The following is a 12,740-nucleotide window of genomic DNA, read 5'->3' on the forward strand; positions in this document are numbered from 1 at the left end:
AAGAGGAGGGTGAGAAAGAACAGACCTTAATAACTACAAGGGAAGGATTTGAGCTTATTCAAAAGCTGGAGGCATTTTATGTTTCACAAGGTGACTAGAGTGGATTAGTACCACAGCTGAGGAAGTTGAAAGAAGCATTATTCAAGAAGATGCATGGAAAGCTAACCCAAAAGCCACTGACAGCATTTTGGGGCAACAATGACATTGTCATATATGTTACATGTCACATCACATGCTATTTTGGTTCTGAATAAATCTATAAGTGCATATGGTTTTGGTGTCTCCTGACTATATGCATTGCAAGATAGTCAACTGTAGTTTGTTCTGAGTTGATATTCTTTCTTAGACTGTATCTCTACTGCCATGGGTGTGCCTGCAGTAGACATCTGAGATGCCTGACCAATGTTATTAGCTTATCAGTATCTGTTCTATGTGTGATGTATATTTTCACCCATTTCTCAGTGCTTAAGACATGAGGCTGGAAATACCATGCATCCTTCAGCTACCAGCAAAGGTTTGGCTTCATAGAAATGCACTTGATTTTATGTTTATAATGAATAGAAAATTCTGAAGAGAATTATTGAGTGTGTTTGTGTTTAGAATGCATAATCTAAGAGTTGATTATCACACATTCTTACAACAGCACCAACAACTAAAAGACTCTAATCTCATATAATCAGTGCCAATATCAAAGCTGGTGTTTGTAGGATCTATTTGACTGTTGGAAAAAGATGGCTAGGCCTTTGTGGCATCTAAGACATTATTGACACTAGTCTTCTTTTGTGACTATGAGGACCAATTTCTGAATGTACACTTAAGAGTTTTATTCTTACAGGTTAAAACAAGGCTAATACATAATTAGGAAACAGTATTTCTGTTCTGCATGTGTCACTTTCTATTAGCATATAAGTCAGCTGTTTTTTTACATATAGCTCAAATTCAAGAGGACTTGAAACTTGTGTCTCATATATCATAGAATAAGTGAAGATGTTGGTCAAAGGAAAATTCTACAGTTTAGACTGTTTAAGGAGTTCAGATAAGAAATTTTCTTTTCTGATAAAGCACTATTGATTATAAATGTCTATTAAGGATACTTGAGCCATTAAAGTAACATTGGCCTTTGAAAATGCTTTAAAATACAGTCTCTGAAAAATCATGTTAAGCATGATATGAAACTAATCTTTCATTCAAAATAGAGATCCAAAGACACTAGTAACAACTGTAAGTACATAGTTTAGCTCTTCTATCTAATATTTGGATGAGCAGTGAGTTGGAACTATAGTCTGCACTAATGTTGATAGTCTCTTGTGTCTTATATATGGTGATGACTATACTTATCTAATTATTTTGATCTGATTATATATATAACTGTTATAATTTTAGCACCTAAATCATGCTCAGCCAAAGTTTAGTAAGCTGATGCTTAGAAATCCTGATGAATCCTGACAGGATCACTCTCAGCTATGGAGAAACCTTGTAGAAGCTGCATGACACATAGTATAGGATCAGGAGTATTGTCATTAGACAATAAGTAGTTGGTCTGAGACAATGGCTTAGTTTGACACAGCTAAGACTTTTCTATATATTATTTAAGTCAGTAGTATATGTTATGTGTATGCTGCCAGCCTCCGTGTCACCTCAACCAACCGCGAATCCAATCACACCACCCACCGGACTCCAACCGCTTCCCATTATCTACTAATTTTATTTCACCAGTATCATTTCACATCCATATTTCACATTGTAATATCTAGACCCCGAACTCAGTAACGAATACCGACACCGAAACCCAATGGAATCCGACTCGGAATTAGCTACCATTAGTATATAAAGCCATGTACATCATTGTAGCTACTCAGTTCGAATATCAACTTGGATAAGCTATCTACACTTTGTACTCACCCCTCCCTATCTTATCCATCGGATTCCGCTCTGAAGGATACTCCTGTTCACTTCTCTGACAGAACTCTATTCTGTCCATCCAGATCCTTAGGCTCTGACTCAAAGGTGATGTTGCTAATAGCTTCATCAATGCCCACGCACTCTGCTGGACTCCGCACATGCACTCAAGCCCACTCGATTGGCACGTTCCTAATAGTATATTCAAACTCAAACCCTTGAGTCAAAAATTTTATCATGTCCACCATATTTATCAAACCCACAGAGACCGATTCTGAACAAAGGCAGCCCATCCATCCAAACATGTTTTCCATGGAAGACATTCCAGCCTCTGTCTCAAAGGAACAACCAGGCCTGTTCAGATCAGCCTCCAGTGGGGGACAACCTTCCCATAGGGAAACCTACAATCACTCTAGCTTCACTGCCCGCTAACCTAATTACAACAATTCCCCTAACTCTTTCGATGCCACCAGCATCCCAACCAACAGGGCCTGACAGGCCAGCCTGATGTATGGTGCCCAAACCGACCCCCCAATAGACCCCTTATCCCTGGGCAACAACCATGAGAATCCAGACAGCCCAGACTCAGAGGGCAGAGATGAAGACACCCCTACTCATACTCCTATCTGACAGAAACCAGCTGGCAATCCACCAAACCCTTTCCCAGGTGGACCAGAGGGACCAGGAGGACCAGGAGGACCAGATGGTCCCAATGGCCCAGGCAGCACCAACGGCCCCACAGGAAGTAACAATCCAAACCAGCAGAATATGTTCCTAGAATTCATGAACCTGTTACAAGGAGTCTCTGCCTCCCTCAACAACCCTAAACCAGCCACTGTCCATACCAAGGTCAAGAAACCAGAACCATTTGATGGCTCTGACCCTCGCAAACTGAAGGCTTTCATTGTCTCCCTTCAGTTGAACTTTAATGACAGACCTACCACGTTTGCAATAGATGCTAACAAAGTTAACTATGCCATTTCATTCCTGGCTGGCACCATGCTCAACTGGTTTGAACCAGACATTCTTGCCTCTGCCAAGGAGCGTGCAGCAGAGGTTGACACTGCTCCCATGGAACTGGCCCCAATGGAGTTAGAAAACTAGGAAGCAACCCTGTTCCCTCCGTGTGAGTTCAGGGTTGCATCAACTGTATTTGCACACCAGAGGTCATCACTCTCAATGCAACATCCCTTTCCAATCACTCTTTCCACATTCCCCTCTCAGCAGAATTGCCGACTACTACAGAACCCGATGGTTCCCCAACTTGTATCATCCTACGTTTTCTTGCCCTTATTGATTCTGGCTCTAGCCACTGCTTTGTTGACACTAAGTATATAGCTGCCAATAAAATCCCCATTAAAACCATCCCTAGTGTGCAACTTTGATTATTTGATGGCTCTATCAGGAGCCGTATATCTCAAATTGCAACCATCCCCATCTGTTTCCCGTCTGGAAACACCTTCCCCATCGACTTCTATGTCACTCCTCTGGATTCATCTTGCAATCTTGTCCTAGAATACAACTGGCTCTCCCGCTATAATCCACTGATTGACTGGGCTGAGAACAGTATCATTTTCTGCTCAAGCTACCAGGATCCCACTCCAACCAATTCCGTGGCCTCCACCGCATCCCAGGGACTTCCATGCCCACAGGACAACAGTCCACCCCTCTCTGAGCCTTCCAGCTCAGATCTGGGACTTCCATGCCCATCAGACTCCACCAGTCCAACTTCCGGGGCTTCATCCCATTCCAAATCAACTCTGGGTAACCAGCAGACTCCGTTCCCATACGAACCCATCTACTCCTATCCTCCCTCAGAGTCTTTTACTACAAAAGCACATCCAAAGATCTCCATCATATTCACTGCCACATTTGTCCGAGCCAGTGCAGAAGAAGGTGCTCAGCAGTTCCATCATACATCCAACTTAGTGTAATATTTTGCTTCTTAGAGTTTGTCTATTAACTCCAAGATCAAGAGAAGAGGATAATGATTCTTGATGATCATCTTGTTAAGCTTCTGATAATCCTGAACTGATTGAAGCTTCCCATTCTTCTTTTTGATGAAGAAGAAGAGAGAGGCCATAAGGGATTTTGATGGTCAGATTCTCCTACTAGAGAGATTCTCATCCAGAAACTTATTGAGTTCCTGCTGCTCTAGTCACCTGAGAGAGTATGTTTTGCAGTCTAGATTGGCACTTGCATTTGAGACAAGCTTAATTGCATGATCCCAAGGCTTTGGTTGTGGCAGTTCATTGAAATTCTCTTTGTCAAACAGGTCTTAGAAGTCCTGTACCTATCTTGGTGTCATTTCTTCAAACATTTTAGCCTCCTTTCCAGTGTTTGCTTTAGCAGCTAAGTTGTTGGCATAGTGTGTTGCTCAGATATAAATTGCTTGGTCTGAATCAACTGCAAGAATGGTTTCTCCATCTTTCATCTCTTTATTCCACCAGTCTTTAGGATCCTCATCTGGCAGTTCAAAGGAGATTTTTCAGCATTGGCAATGTGCAAAAGACATCTGCTCTGTCTTCCAATTGATTAATGGGTTATGCCATGTGAGCCAGTTATGACTGAGAAAGATCTCTCTAAATTCCAGCTTAGTCACAGCTAAGTTGATTTACTCTGAGTGATCTCCAATCATTAATCAGAGTTCAACAAACTCTATGATTGAGCCAGCTTGATTCTTAGTCCTGTCAGCATTGTAAACCAGGATCAGACCAGTGATGGCTTAGATTGAGAGATTGTGCTTAGTGATGAAAGCATAATTGATGAAACTTCTAGTGCAGTCACTGTCAATCAGAGCAGTGACCACATGTATAGATTGGTTAGTGAGGGTCTTAATCTGTATCATAGTGGTTAGATCTCTCTCTGTGGCCTTTTGTTGCTGAATATATTTCCTGAGCTCCTTTAGTTCATCTAGCCACTCTAAGGCTTGATTTCTCTCTGCCTCTTTTATTCCTTTGATTATCTCATCAATGATTTCTTCAGTCCAAGTCTTGTGTATCCAGTTCTTGAGCACAGCCTTTGCTTCAGCCACATCCTTAGTATTCTGAATGGCTCACCAAGTCCATTCAATTTCAAATGGTTTTAGCCAGTCATTAAGGGCCTCTCTCCTTGTTCAGTCTGTGGGTGATTGAGTTTTGGTTTTTGTGATTTCTTTGGTGTGTCTGAGATAGCAAAATCAGGTATATTCAAATGCACATATATATAAGTATCTACAGAGCTGGCATAAGTCTGACTAGCAGTATTCTGAGACACACCATTAAGTTCTTTAGCTGACTGAGTAGAATCACTCACTTTTTAGCCCCATCTTTTACTTCCTCAATCTTTATATTCTTTTCAAGTTCTTTGGCTTCCTTCTATAGTTCAGTGATTCATGTCTGGATCTCTTCATGGGTTTGTTTCTTTTTTGGGCAGTTCCAGGACAAATGACCTTTCTCTCCACAGTTGAAACACTTTTCTTCTTTTCTCAATTTATCAATCTTCATGAGCTTTTCTTATCCAGTGTAAGTAGTTCCAGTCCTGGTCTTCTGGGCAGAATAAGAGGATGTAGAAGTTGAAGAGGTTGTATTGGACCTGGCAGGAGTCAGCATACTAGCCTTCCCTTGATTGCTGGGTCTTCAGTCATTCTGCCAGTAAGTATTTTCTGCCTTCTGTTGGTGCCACTCTTTGTTTATTATAATAATCTGCATCTTTCACTCTTTGTACCTCTTTGGAATATTGAAGCCAATGTCAGTGATCATCATAGTATAGGAGCAGAGTACTCTATTCTTCAGATATTCTCCTAGGCATCTGTTGTTCTCAATATTGTTGATGAGTCCAGCTAGTTTGGCAAGTTGTTTGAACTTGTTAAAGTATTCAGTGGCCATCTTGTCTCTCATTCAAAAATCCTTCATCTTCTGCTTGTGGACTTTCTGGATGGCTGGGTTAATGAATTTATCACATACTATTTGTTTGAATACTGGCTAGAATGACAGTCAATGATACTCTCTGATTGTAGAATAAAAATCTCAACTCTTCAAAGTCTATCAGACTTTGACTTTGTTCTCAAAATAGAATGCAGCAAAAGCAACCTGATAAATTTCAGCAGATAGATAGGCAGAGTATACTTCAAAATATTGCTTGCAATCAATCAAAAAGTGATCAATATTATTGGATTGCCTCTTAAAGGGCTAAGGCTTTTATATGAGATCTGGTTTGCATTATATAAGGACTGAATCAGAGGCAATTGGTCCTATCAGATTTGAGTAGTCATCAAAGGGTGGTATCTTTTAGTGCAACATAAAGAAAGAATGAAGGGAGTCATCATAAGCAACTGGACTCTCAGAGATGCATTCTTCTGATGTTCTGATGATCCTTTTATTAATGATTGTGAACCTCTGTTTAGTGGCTTTGAAGTTGTCACCTTTGGCTTGCCTGCTTGTTGTGGCTTCATTAGCAGATGGTTGTCTGCCAAAATGCCTACTCCTCTTATCCCTCTAAGGATACTGGGCTGTAGTTGGCTTCTCAGCCAGTGAGAGTTGTTATTACAAGATTTAAGTAAAGGTGATTTGAATTGATAGTGCTATATAGTGTTAGGAATGTGCTAATCAAGTGGGTTTGAGTGCATGTATGGAGACCAGTGAAGTGCATGAGCATCAACAAAGCTATTAGCAATGTCATCCTTGAGTTGGAGCCCAAGAATTTGAATGGATGGAATAGAGTTCCATTGGAAAAGCAAAGAGGAGTATTCTTTGGAGTGGAATCTGATAGATGAGATAAGGAGGAGTTGAAGTGAGTATAAAGTGTAGATGGCTATTCAAGTTGATATTTGAACTGAGTAGTTATAATAGTTATACATGGCTTTATATACTAATAGTAGCTAATTCTGAGTTGGGTTCCATTGAGTTCCAATGTCAATATTCACTACTGAGTTTGGGGTCTAGATATTACAATGTGAAATATAAATGTGAAATGATCATAGTGAAAATGAAATTAATAGATAATGGAAAGCAGGCAGAGTCTGGTGAGTTTTGGTGATTAAATCTGTCATTAGTTGAGATGACATAGAGGCTGACAGCATGTACATAACAGTATCCCCTCATTAGTGTTTTTGCTCTGAAGAGCACAGATCCTAATGGCCAGTGGAGCCACATGAAAGATTGTTGGTGGCCATGGAAAATTTTGCAACTTGATCAGATACCACCACCATTGTCTAAACTTTTGCTACTATATTGCCTCTCACTGTGTATTGTTGCTCACACACTCCTAAGCCTTTGGTGAGGGAACCCACTTCTGATGGCTCTGAAGAGGCCAAGAAATTATTCTGTCTGGAATGGCAAACCATTGAGGAAGAGTATGCAGAGACCATAGAAGTCCACTTGGAGTGGAAAAGAGAGTGGGAGAGAGAGAAAAAGGTCTGAGCAGACCATATAGTCTGAGAGGCACAGAGAAAGAAGCAGCAAGAGAGATTGGAGAAGAAGAGAGAGGAGGTTTAGTAGATGGCAGAGAGGCAGGCAAAGAAGGTGGAGGAGACATTGAGGGAGGCTGCTTGAAGGGAGGCTGAGGAGAGAGAGGCTGCAGAGGCTGCAGCAAGGGCTGAAGCCTCAGAAGTAGAGCAGGAGAGGATGGTTATGGATCAGATGATATGTTATCTCTCTTGGAGTTGTTTTTGGAGTCTGAATTGGAGGCCTGAAAGAAGACTCATCTGCTTTTTAAGGATGGGAAAAATCAGGAGATGGAAGATCTGTGGGAGGTGATGTTGAAGGGGCTGGATAAGGATATAGAAGAGTTGAAGAGGTGGGAAGAGAGTTCAGATTCCGCTTCTTTGTAAAGATTTTGTATGAAATATATATAGAAAAAGGCATCAGATGTTTGTAATAGAGAAAAAAAATATAAATACAAGATTTTGACTTTAAAAGTGTAAAAGAGGTAATTGGAATAGTAGTAATTAGTGGTTAAAATTGAAATAGTAAGGTGGGATGCTGATGGTGTCTAGAGTTGCATTGTATCAAGGATGAAATGATTGAGTGACTTTGGATAAGGATCCTGGTTTGCCTGAGTATCAATAGTGGAATTCTTTAATAAATTCATTGACAGAGAACTTGGAGGCCAGTAACCAAGCAAAATCTTCATTGGTATCTTTATAGCCTAGCCACTGGATCTTGTATAGCAGTGGGCAACAGAACTGGCAGTCCAGCTTAGAGTTGAGGATTTGGGCTATTTCAAAATATTCTTCTCTATCAACTTTGATTGAAAGTGGCAGTGGTTGGATTTAGTTAAGAATGGTGTTTTCTTCTATGAGTTCTAATTGTGACACATGAAAGGCTAGGTGAATGGACCAGAGATCTAACAGAAGTCTCAACATGAAGGAGTGGAAACTCAGTTAGACTATAATTTTGAAAGAGCCAAGGTATTTCTCCAAGAATTTTCTAGTCAGACAGGTGGTTTTGATATGTTTGGAACTGAAATAGACCTTGTTGCTCACTGTAAATAGAGGCACTAGAATCTGATGCTTATCTGCTTTGATCTTGTAGTGAGCCTGAGCCTTAGAGATTTCATCTTTTAATACTTGATGGAGTTCATCAAGGTTGACTGCAAAGTCTCAGACCTAAGCAGAGGTGATGTCCCTTTCAGAGTGAATAGTGATGTTGGAGTGATAACTCTTATTAGCAAAATAAGGAAATTCCAGTGAATATATTAGAGACATTGTTGTAGGCAAACTCAGCAATGAGTAGGAGGGTGTTCCAGTTGTTCTGTTAGTAGGAGCAGTAGATGCAGATATACTGTTCCAGAGTTTGGTTTTCCCATTCAGTTTGTCTGTCAGCCTCCAAATGGTAACCAAAAGTAAGATGAAGTTCCATATCAAGAGCTATAGCTAAGATATAAGTAAATTAGGAAATAAATTCAGAGCTGTAATCCAAGATCATATAACTGAGTACCCTATGTTTGGAGAAAATATGGATAAAAAAAAGTTGAGTGAGCTCTACAGAGTTAATGGTGTCATAAGTGGGAATGAAAATGGCTTGCTTGCTAGCCCAGTCAATGACTACTAGGATGGTGGTAAATCTGTTGGAGTCTGATAGTTGTTTAATGAAATCCATAGAAATAAAATCCTATGGCTGTTTGAGAATCAGTAGAGGTTTGAGTAATCTATAGAGGTAGTGTCTAGGTGTCTTATTGCACTCACAAACTATGCAGAACTTAACATAGTGTTGAATATATTTATGGATCTTCAGCCAGATGTAATCCTGTCAGACTAGCTTTAATGTCTGATTTTGACCAAAGTGGCCTGCCAAGATATGGTCATGATTGTTCTAAAGTATATGAAGATGGAGATTGTCAGAGTCTGAGATATAGATATGGCCTTCAAACTGAAGGATGTTGGATTTGTCAATAAACCACTGAGAGAGAGAGGATTCAGAAGTGGCTCTGGCCTGGTGGAGACCATCAGAGGATATAAAATTGGAGAATTATGCTTGTTTGATATTGGTGTGAAGTTTGTCAATATCCATGATAGCACTAGCCTGTAGGGTAGAGCCCTCAAGATAGATTGCACAGAGTGACATAGAGAGTTGTTCTTGTGTGAACACAGGTCAGAAATTGTGGGGGTTGACTTGAGCATATTAGCTATCTCCTTCTTTAGAATAAACATTCTATTATCTAGTGAGCACATCTAGTTTTTCACCAAGTTTTCCAGAGCAGAACTGAATTACTAGGTTGAACTGAGATAGATATTCAGACTAGTGGATCTGTCAGTGGGTTAGAATCTTAGTGATGGTGAAGTATTTAAGATTCTTGTGATCTGTTATGATATCAATAGAGTCTGCAGAGCCTTCAAGATAGTGCTATCAATGTTTAAAGGCTTCAAAAATGGCTAAAAGCTCTTTGTCATAGGTGTTATAGTTGAGTTTAACATTATAGAGGCTCCAGGAGCAGAAAGTGATGAGGTGAATTTTGCCATCTTCAAGATAGATAGAGAGAATAGCTGCAATTGCATAATCAGAGATATTGGTTTTCACCACTATTTTTCAATCAGAGACCCAGTGAGTAAGGATGGAGATGTGTGTAAGGGCCTGTTTCAACTCATTGAAGGTGGCTAAGTATTTGTCATCAAATTTTCATAGAGTTCTCTTGCAGATGAGTCATATAAGAGAAAGAATGATATCATTATATTCATGTATAAAGTGACAGTAGAAGTTGGCAAAGCCAAAAAAAGATTGAATATCCTTGACCTTTCATGGCACTAGCCAGTCAATAATGGCCTCAACTTTTTCTTCAGATATGCAAAGTCCTTCAGGTGATAGGATGTAGCCTAGGTATTCCATGAAATCCCAGTTGAATTTGTATTTGGAACTCTTGCAGTAGAGGCCATTAGCTCTGAGCCTGTGTAGGATCTCATGAACATGTTTCTGGTGATCTATTGGATTGTCAGAATATATGAGGATGTCATCAAGATAGACTACTACTGATATATCAAGCATGTCAGAGAATATATCATTCACAAATTGTTGGAATGCTGTCAGAGCATTTGTGAGACCAAAGGGCATGACATGCTGTTCAAAGGAACCATAATGAGTTCAAAAGGCTGTTTTCCATTTATCTCCTTTGGCTATGCAGATGAGATGGTAGGCATGTCACAGATCAAGCTTGGTGTAGATGCACATAGAGCAGGCAGAGTCAAAGAGATCAGAAATGAGGGGAAGAAGGTAGTGATTCTTTTTAGAGATTTTTTTTAGGCTATAGTAGTCAACACAAAGTCAGAGTTCACTGGTCTTCTTCTTGACAAATAGAACCAGAGCCTCATGCAGAGAGCAGAATGGAGTAATGAACTCATTGTGTAAGTTATCATCAATAAACTCTTGTAGAGCTTTAAGTTCAGCTTCCAAAAGAGAGTAAATGGGTTCAAGCAGTGGAGATATTCTTTTCTCAAGGTTGATTTTGAGGTTGTATGGCCTGTATTCAGGTAGCTTTTCAGAGAGGATATCACTGAAGATGTCTGCAAAATTATGGTACTCTATTAACACTGATGAAAGGTCTGCTGGTTCTACAGATGCAGCTTTAGCTTTAATTTTAGGCAAAAAAGGCTGCAGTGTGAACTGTTGAGCACCTTCTTCTGCACTGGCTCAGACAAATGCAGTAGCAGATATGATAGAGATCTTTGGGTGTACTTTCATAATAAAAGACTCTGAGAGAGAATAGAAATAGATGGGTTTATATGGAAATAGCATCTGCCAGCTATCCAAAGTGGATTTAGAATAGAGTGAAGCCTCAGAAGTTGGACTGATGGAGTCTGATGAGCACAGAAGTCCTGGAATTGAGCTAGAGAGCTTAGAGAGGGGTGAACTGTTGTCCTGTGAGCATGGAAGTCCTTGAGATGCAGTGGAGGCCACAGAATTAGTTGGAGTGAGATCTTAGTAGCTTGAGTGAAAAGTGATACTATTCTCAGCCCAGTCAATCAGTGGATTATAGTAGGAGAGCCAGTTGTATCCTAGGACAAGATTGCAAGATAAATCCAAAGGAGTGATATAGAAGTTGATGAGGAAGATGTCTCTGGATGGAAAACAGATAGGGATAGTTGTGATTTGAGATATATGGCTCCCAATGGAGCCATCAAATAGTCAAAGTTGCACATTAGGAATGGTTTTAATAGAGATTTCATTGGCAGCTACATACTTAGTGTCAACAAAGCAGTGGCTAGAACCAGAATCAATAAGAGCAAGAAAATGCAGAATGATACAAGTTGGAGAGCCATCAGGTTCTATAGTAGTCAGTAATTCTGCTGAAAGGGAAATATAGAAGGAGTGATTGGAAAGGGATGTTGCATTGTAGATGATGATCTCCAGTATGCAAATAGAGTCAACACAACCCTGAACTTGCATAGAAGGAATAGAGTTGCTTCCTAGTTTTCTGAATCTGTTGGAGCTGGCTCCACAGGAACAGTGTTGACTTCAGCTACATGACTCTTGGTAAAGGCTGCTGCCTTCTGCTTGTTGCAGTTTTTGGTCTTGTGTTTGGCTTCACAAAATATGCAAAGATTGTTCTAGCACTAGCAGTCTTTTTCTTTCTGAGTAAGATGACCATCTTTGCCTAGCTTGTCAGCATAGAGCTTAGGAGTGGTATATTTCAGTGTAGGGCTGGAGTCCAAAAAAGAAGAGTTGAATTCCTTGGATTTGAGGTTGAAGGATTAGTTGGAGGCCTTATTGTCTCAGTTTTCATGGACAATTTCGGTCTTTCAGGTCTAGTAGTGAGCATCAAGTTTTTAGGCAAGGAAGCACATATCATAAAGGTTGTTTGGCTTCTCATGGTGTGCTACATTATTCTTGATATGAGTGCAGAGGCTACAGTAAAAGGTGTGGCAAAGAGAGTTATCTTCATATCCAATTTGTGAAGCATACTGATTGAATTGGACTATATACTTTATAATCTGATCTTCATCATATATCTGAAGGTGTTTTAATGCATCTTTGGCATCTCTGATAGCATTAAAGGGGCCAAAGTTGCTATGAAGCTCATTTAAGAAAGCCACATAAGAGAATTGCCAGGCTGATGAATTCTGCAGATTGGAGTTAAGAATGTCTGATTCAAACCAGTTGAGCACAGTGCTGACCAGAAAGGAAATAGCATAGTTGACCTTACTAGCATCTGTTGCAAATGCAGTAGGTCTATTGTTAAAGTTCAACTGAAGAGAGATGATAAAGGCCTTCAGTTTGTGAGGGTCAGAGCTATTAAATAGTTCTAGTTTCTTGACTTTGATATGAATAGTGGCTGGTTTAGGGTTATTAAGAGAAGCAGAGACTCCTTGTAATAGGTTCATGAATTCTAGAAACATATCCTGCTGGTTTAAATTATTGCTTTCTGCAGAG

Source organism: Guyanagaster necrorhizus (assembly GCF_019112545.1).
Source record: "Guyanagaster necrorhizus MCA 3950 unplaced genomic scaffold BT62scaffold_13, whole genome shotgun sequence".
In the NCBI taxonomy this organism is placed as follows: domain Eukaryota; kingdom Fungi; phylum Basidiomycota; class Agaricomycetes; order Agaricales; family Physalacriaceae; genus Guyanagaster; species Guyanagaster necrorhizus.